The sequence below is a fragment of the Herpailurus yagouaroundi genome, unplaced genomic scaffold (assembly GCF_014898765.1).
Source record: "Herpailurus yagouaroundi ecotype Mexico unplaced genomic scaffold, PumYag 161, whole genome shotgun sequence".
In the NCBI taxonomy this organism is placed as follows: Eukaryota; Metazoa; Chordata; class Mammalia; order Carnivora; family Felidae; genus Herpailurus; species Herpailurus yagouaroundi.
In genome coordinates, this window is record NW_024412402.1 from 25465953 (window position 1) to 25473593 (window position 7641).

Below are 7641 nucleotides of genomic sequence, written 5' to 3' on the forward strand. Positions count from 1 at the left end.
GGGAAGAGGCACCTCCTTGAAGTCCATCATGCGGCCTATTTGGCCTGGATGCATTATTCCATTAACTTTGCCTCCCAGGGGACAGGTCACTAACATCTCTGGGAGTCTGCACGTACCTATTTCCAAGGGCATCCGGATGCTGGTGATGGGGGAGGTGGGCTGAGGAGCATGCCCAGATCTCCTCAGGCTTCAGAAGACATCCCTGAGGAAACCCTCAATCAACCACTGGGAACCCTGAGTGCTTTAGGTCTGGGCTGAGACAACCTCAGTCTCAAGATATCAAGGGCCCCTGGTGGCTCACTCAGCCTGATGATTTCCAGGCTGACCTTATTCCTTTGGTTAGAGTGTGCATGGACACAATACTGGGATAATGGTTCAGTGATTTAATTAAAGTTTTGTATGTATTTTTAATGTGTTGCCTGTGGTCTGAAAGATCTGACCTTCCCTGGGGTCTGTCAGAGATAGCTTGGTTAGTCTTCCTGGGCCATGTGTCAGAGGAGGAGAGAGAAGACTCATCCCAGCCTGTGTGAAAGGGGCCTTGGTGTCTCAAGTGCTGGCCTCTTAGCCCCAGCCTGAGTGAGGCTGTTCCTGCTGCCCTGATGTGCATCTCTGTCTTGATAAGAGGGCAGGCGGCTGACAGAGAGGGAGAAGCAGGGAGCTGGGAGACTTAGGTCATGGTCTAGGATAAGGCACTACCATGCTGTGTGACCTGAGATAAGCCAGGAACCTCTCTGGGCATTAGTTTCCTTATCTATAAAAAGAAGGAAGCAACCAAGAATCACAGAATCCAAATTCTGGGCAAAGCCCTGCAGGCTAGATAGTTTTCAGTGTTTATCTGATACTTTGTGGCTATGGATGGCAAATTCTTGATTCTCAGACCCATTTCCTCTACCAAGGTAAATGGTATAATTCAGGTAGGGCAATGTTCATATGGCTCCCACTCCTCATATTTTAGATGAGGAAGATGAGGTTCCATGAGATTCTATTACATAGTTAGCTGCTGACATAGCTGTGTCCCTGGGTTAGCCAGCTGATCACCTCATCCTGTCAGGCCAAGGGCCCTTCTCCCTCCTTGCTGCTTCCCTCTGTTGAGCTCAGGACAGTGGCCTCCTAGCTTTCTTTCCCTCAGGACGAGGGTGGGGTTGAGCCCAGGCAAGAGCCCCTTAAGTCTCCTGCTCCATCCTCATTCAGCATGATGCTGGAGGCAGCTGGGGCCTCATTTGCTCATTTTGAACCTCTGGGGGCTTAGGAAATGCTTTTTGGTGAGAGTGGTTCCAATAAAAAGAGAATTTCAGGTGCATCCACTTCCAAAAATGTTAGCTCCTGTTTATCTAGAAGTGTCACGGACAAAGGAAGACATATTCCTCATCTCATTGTATCTCATCAGGGGTGTGGTGCAGGCGCTATTATTGGGCTACATTCCCATCACAGGTGAGGAGCCTGAGGCTTAGGAAGCAAGGTCACATGCTGACGACTGACAGACCCAGCACCTGGCATCATGCCAGGCATAAAGTAAGCTGTTCAGTGTTTATTAAGTGAATTGTTAAATAAATGAATAGAAATTGCTAGGCAAAGCACTTACTATTGCATGTTCTGGGTGATCACCATGATTAACTGTAATGATTTGCTCTGTCCTCAAAAATCTCCTAGTATTATTCCCATTTTTGAGATGATAAATCTGAGGCACAGAGAGGTTAAGTAACATCCCAAGGAAACACAGTTATTAAGTAGCAGAGCAATATTTGAATTTAGCCAGTCAGACTCCAGAGTCCATGCTCTTAGCCATCTCACTAAACCATCTATGTCAAGTCTAGAATGGCACTTTCAGTAGAACTTTCTGTGATGCTGGGAATGTTCTGTATCTGTGCTGTCCAGTTATGGTAGCCACTAGCCACATGTAGCTACTGAACTCTTGAAATGTGGCTGCTATGAATGAGGAATTGCCCACTATGGGAGGGAAAGCAGTCCATCCTACATCTAGTGTTGGGCTATGCAGGTTTCTGAATAACGGTCAAATGAATAGTACAGAGTCTTGAGCCTAAAGAGACGTGTGGCCTCAGAGGCCAGATTGCCCACCTGCCTCATAAGGAAGGAAGCAAGACAGAAGTGAAGGAGAGAGGAGAAGGCATGAGCCCAGCCAGAGAGGACTGGCAGAACCAGGTACCCAATCTCAGGTCTGGTACTATAGTTCCACTCCTAATACCCAATATTGCTTTCTTGTCTCTGCTCCCTCCATGCTTCTTCCCTTCATAAAGAGATAATAAGAGCTCACATTTCCCACATACAAGAAGAAAGAAGCCCTGCCCATGGCTCTAATACTTAGCTGTGAGACCCGCAGCCCTGTGGGCAAGGCTTATCCCTAAATCCAGTCAACTCTTGGTGATCCAGACTGAGACTCTCCACTTTTGGGCTTATCGGTGGCAAAGCCCTAATCCCTGCCAGGCACTTTGCTGGGAGGCTGCCTGCCCTGCTGTCAGCTGGTACGCACAGGGAGCACAGACTCATTTTAATATTGGCTAGGGCTGAACCTCATTAGAAAAGTAAATTTGCTGTAGCTGCAAAAAAAAAAAAAAAAAAAAGAGCAACCCACATAACCCTTCCAAAAGCTAAATAAAAACCCCTGATTTTGGATTATTTGATGCCTTATGTTCTCAGCACTGGCCCAGAGCCTGGAACACAGTAGGTGCTCAGTCAATGTGTGTGGAAGTGAACGGAATTTTGAGTGATCTCTGTCCACCTTGTCATCTTTCATCATGGATAATAGAAGGTCACAGAGCCAGAGTTCTTCTAAGTTACACAAATTGTTTTAGGGGAGCATTGGCTGATAAATTGGAACAATTACACTGACTACTAATGAGACATCGAAACATTGTTGATGCTGTTTCAAGGAGACACCTAGAATGTCCTTGCAACACAGGCATGCCCCAGGTGGGCCAGGGGAAGGCCCAGAGTCTGGAGGTGTGGCAAAGCAGATGGGGTGGAACAGCATGGGGGGTGGAGAGACTACAACCATCCCAATGTGACTGGTTTCAGAACTGGCCAGAGAATTGCTACTCCAAATCCTAGAGCCATCCAGATCCTGGAAGAATAGGGGAGGAGGTTATATAAAATAAGTACATAAATTAATATCCATCTAGCACTTCACTTAAAGACAGCCTGGTGAGATGAGGCTTCCTCAATTTACAGGTTTTTAGGAAACCAGGGCTTAGAGGGCTCAGTTTTTCCCAAAGTCCACTCAACTAGTCATAGAGGGAACAGAGCTGGGCCCCCCAGGCCTGGCTGAGAGCCTGTGCTCTGCATTGTACTAATTCCTTTCCCCATAATGCTCTTCAGCAGGGTCTCCAAAGTTCTTGTCTGGCAGCCTGGGGGGTCATGAAAGAGGTTTTACTTTTTTCTTCTCCCCAGAGCCAGTCTCCCCAGAGTCGACACCCTTCCCTACCCTACTTCATCCCAGGACCAGGAGGGGCGGAGGGGCAGGGTCCAGAAGATGGGAGAAACCCTCAGCACTGGGGGATGGGCCTGAGCAAGAAGGTCTTCCAGAAGACTCTTGATCCAATAGCCAGTCCCCTTTCTGCCTTTTGGGCCTCCCTCTGAACCACCCCTGCATTCATCAGAGCCATGGAAAGAGCATTCCTCAGGAGACTGTCCTCCTAATTCCCTGAGGAGTCCCCTGCCCAGGCAAATGAGTGCTGATACCTTGGAGCTTGGGAGAGCACTGGACAAACCCCAACTGCACTGCCAGGCAAGCCAGACCTCTGCCTCTGGGCCCCCTGCCCTGTTGTTCTGTGAGCGTGCTTCTGTGTCTTTGTCTGTTGTCTCAGGCTAACCCCTCTGCCTGCCTCAGACTCTCAGATTCCTTCTCTTCCTGAGCCCTGCCTTTGCTTCTCCTTCAGTGTCAGCAGATGGGAGCTCTCAGGCATTTCTATTCCTCTTTTCTAGCCAGACTTAACCAGCATGTTCCCCTACCCTTAAGCCTGACTCCCAGGCAGCTCACCCTACTGCATTTCTCACACTTGCAAAGCTCCTGCCTTGTCTCCTCACCCTATGCTTCACAACAAGAAGTAAAGCCGACTTGTTTCCCTCACCGCTCAAAAACTACTATGGGAAAATCCAGGTCTATCCAGAGGCCTGAGGCAGGGGGACTGGGCTAGCCCCACTGGCATCTTCCTCTACAACCCCTGGTCTCTACTGCAGGCTCCAATCCTGTCACTGGAACTGTCCCACCTCAGTGATTTACCTGCCCCATCCTTCAGGTGGACCAGTTAGTGCCTGCTCATCCAGAAACCTATATGCACATATTCAATCCAGCACATGTAAGCTTCCAACATGCCTAAAAATAGAGTAATTTCCAAGTATGCAGGAACAGGTAGAGAAATGGGCACAGCAAGCCACTTGGCTCCTGTGCTGAATGGGCACACATTCATTAACCCTCCTTCTTCCATTAATGCTGGTGAGCCATCTTGCTCGCACCAAAAGGGGAAGCGGTAAATGGCGTGCAACTCTAGAACCTTTGGGGTGCTGGGGATGGACTTGGCAGAGTAGACAGTGTCCTTGAGGGTCTCATGGGAAGGGTCTTCATTCCATATGAAGGAAGGGGGGTCTTGTCATTTGGTCCAGTAAGGGCAATAATGGTCACCAGTTAAGCAGGTTCTGGGAGCAAATGTCTCAATCTCTGTGGTGGCTATTGGCAGAGGTAGGGAGACATGAGGCACAGAAAGACAAATCTTAGAAAACCCTACAGCATCAGTCTTGTGAAGCCACTTGCCCCCATAACCCCAGTAACTTAAGAAGCTATGTGCCCCCTGTTTCCACACAAACACATAATAACTTCACAGTGCTATGCACAGGACACTCACACCTGATCCTTTTACAGAGCATGCCACAGAACCCAACCAGGTCCCAACGGGTCCTCCATCCAGACTGATAACCATGCAGGCAGAGCTGCCCCACCAGCATAGGGCTAGCAACTGTCAGCAGAGGTCCCCTTTGGAGTCCTGTGAATTGGAAATCCCTGGAATCCCTTAGCTCCAGCTTCTACTAGAATTCATCTAAATAGTACATGGCTGGGGAGTCTGGGTGGCTCAGCTGGTTGAGCTTCCGACTTCAACTCAGATCATGATCTTGAGGTTGATGAGTTAGATCCCAGCATCAGGCTCTGTGCTGACAGCTCAGAACCTGGAGCCTGCTTGGGATTCTGTGTTTCCCTCTCTCTCTGCCCCTCCCCGACTGATGCTCTGTCTCTCTGTTTCAAAAATAAACATTAAAAAATTTTTTAAAAAATAGTGCATGGGTGACACTAGGCCTGGCTGGGTGGAGGCAGGGGAAGGGGAGGTAGTCAGGACTGTTTGTTGATTGATGTATTATATGTGTGGGGGGGAGGGGGTGTCTCCCTTGACCTTAGTTGCTTGGTACCAGGCTGTCACCTCCTTTCCCTGGCACTGTTAGATCCTGTGGCTTCCTCTATTCTTTCCTGCCTCACCTCTCAGCCTCCTTTTCAGAAGTTGTATCCCTCCCTTTGGAGGGATCAGGACCTCAGGCCTAAGCCCAGATGCAGGAGGCTGGGTGGTGAAGCTGGTCATGCCTCCTTCCTCCTGGCTACGATGAGGGTCCCAAGGACCCTTTGTCATCCTTGCCACCTTACAACCTTTCAGTCTCCCCAGCAGAGTTGCAGAGCCTGGGTCCCCTGAAGAGAGTTAACTTGCCAGCGCCTGCAGCGACTGGGGATGGCTTTGGGGAGCAGGGGTGCGGCAGGTGTCGGGCCCCTGACTCCTCCGGGCCACCAGGAACCACCTGCTGAGGTGGAAAGGGACCCAAGAGCTAGAAGCCTGCGCCAGTTGTGAGAAGCTGCCGAGAACCAACTCTCCCCTTAAGGCCGACCGGAGGAGGGCAGGCATCGCCCGGGTTTTGTTTCGCAGCCCCCTCGGTAGCAGTGCCTACCAGCCCCGGCCCGTTCCCGGCCGCTTTCCAGCTGCCCCCGCTGCGCGCGCTCGCGCGCGCACACACACACACACACACACACACACACACACACACACACAGACACACTCGCATCCAAGGAGGACATGGCATGGGTACTGATGGGGACGCATAAAGGGGCTCTGTGCGCGGCGGTGGCTTTCGCGGGCGCGGGGGCACTGACCTGCGGCGGCGAGTCCGGATCGTCCCCGGCGCGGTCCATGGCGGGCGGCGGCCCCTACGCGCCGACTCCGGCGCCCCTTGGCTGCTGCCCTGGGCCGCGCGCACCTCCCTCCCCGGGGGCTCTCGGGCTCCGGGCCCCCGGGGGCCACTTCATAGCCGCGGGGTCCGCGCACCCACCCGCCGCCCCGGCCCGGCTCCTTCTGGGCTCAACGAGGCGGCGGCCGGAGCCTGGGAGCGCGCGGGAGGGCGCAGGCAGGGAGACAGGGGCGGGGGAGCCGGGTAGGGGGAGGCACGGGGTACCGGAGAGGGGGCGAGGCGAGGGAGCCAGGCCCTGGGGACAGCGAGGGGGAGGCGCGGAGCGACCGGAGCCGAGCCGACAGGGCCAGCGCGGAGTCCCCTCGGCGGCAGCGGATGCGCCGGTGCAGCCGCGGCTCTGACAGCGCCTGCCGCCCCGCCCCCACCCCTTCGTTCCCCACCCCCACTCCCCCTGCCCCCGCCCCCGAGAGCGCGCAAGCTGCTGGCGGGACCCGCGCCGCTAATGGGCGGTACCAACCTCGCCAGCTGAGGCGGGGGGCGCGAGGAGGAGGAGGCGACCCCCCCTCCCGGGATTGGTATCACCCCTCGCCCCCCTACACACTCGCCCTTCCCAGCCCCAACAGCACCAGCTTGAGGAGCTGGAGCAGGGGCTGCGGGCGGGGGCCGAGACAAGCCCGACCTCGGCTCTCTAGAGTTAAAGCTCGCCAGACCCGCTGCCTGCACCCCCATCCCACCCCGCCTCCATCCTGGCTGTTCCTGGCGCCCAGCTTGGCAGCCTTTCTCAAAGGGTGATTGTTTCCGGGCTGGGCAGTTGGGGGGCGGTTCTCTGGGACTGGGAGGCAGAGCTGGGGAGCGGGGAGGGTGCGGCTCCCTCCTCGGTTTCAGGCACCCCGGAGTGGGAGATAGCTGGTGGGGGCAGGGGTACCTGCTGGGATACGGAGCTACCCATGTAGGGTGAAGACGGGGGTCCCTGGGCGCCGGCCAACAGAGCGGCCCCACCTGTGGGCACTGCTGCCTTGTCGAAGGGCATGTCCAGCTGCCTAGTGTCATCTTCAACTCCCTCTCCCACAGTGCCCTGGACATTCCAAAGAGAAAGCAGGGGGGCAATGCGTGGGGTAGAGATGGACTGGGAAGGAACAAGGAGGAGCAGAGATGGAGAGAAGGGGGCCAGCAGGCTATCTAGTAATTTCCCAGGGTTCCTTGGGCAAAGAAGCCCCAGTATATTTCCTGCCTGTGTGTGCCAGGAGGGCCAGGGGAGTGTATGACCAGGGAGTCCTTGTGTATGCATATGTGTGTACATGTATATATGGGGTGTAGATACAGCCATGGCATGTAGCTATCTATGGAGATACTTCCAAATGCTTTTGTGTCAGGTTGCCAGAGACTTAGAAGCTATCCTTATACCTGTTTTAAGGGTTTGTACCCACAGGCTGGTCTTCCTCCCGGACACCTGTAGTCAAGGCCACC

At 53.8% G+C, this 7641-nt stretch overlaps 1 protein-coding gene across 2 annotated transcripts in view; it reads right to left on the bottom strand.

Annotated features, from left to right (window-relative positions):
• The window catches only part of B3GAT1 (beta-1,3-glucuronyltransferase 1), a 30209-nt gene extending 23922 nt beyond the window's left edge, over positions 1 to 6287 (bottom strand). The window contains exon 1 of one of the 2 annotated variants that reach the window (XM_040483597.1): positions 6140 to 6287. The gene's annotated coding sequence lies outside the window, so the exon portion shown is untranslated. The remainder of the gene's footprint in view (positions 1 to 6139) is intronic. The other variant, XM_040483596.1, reaches the window with a different exon arrangement.
• Positions 6288 to 7641: the final 1354 nt, after the last annotated feature.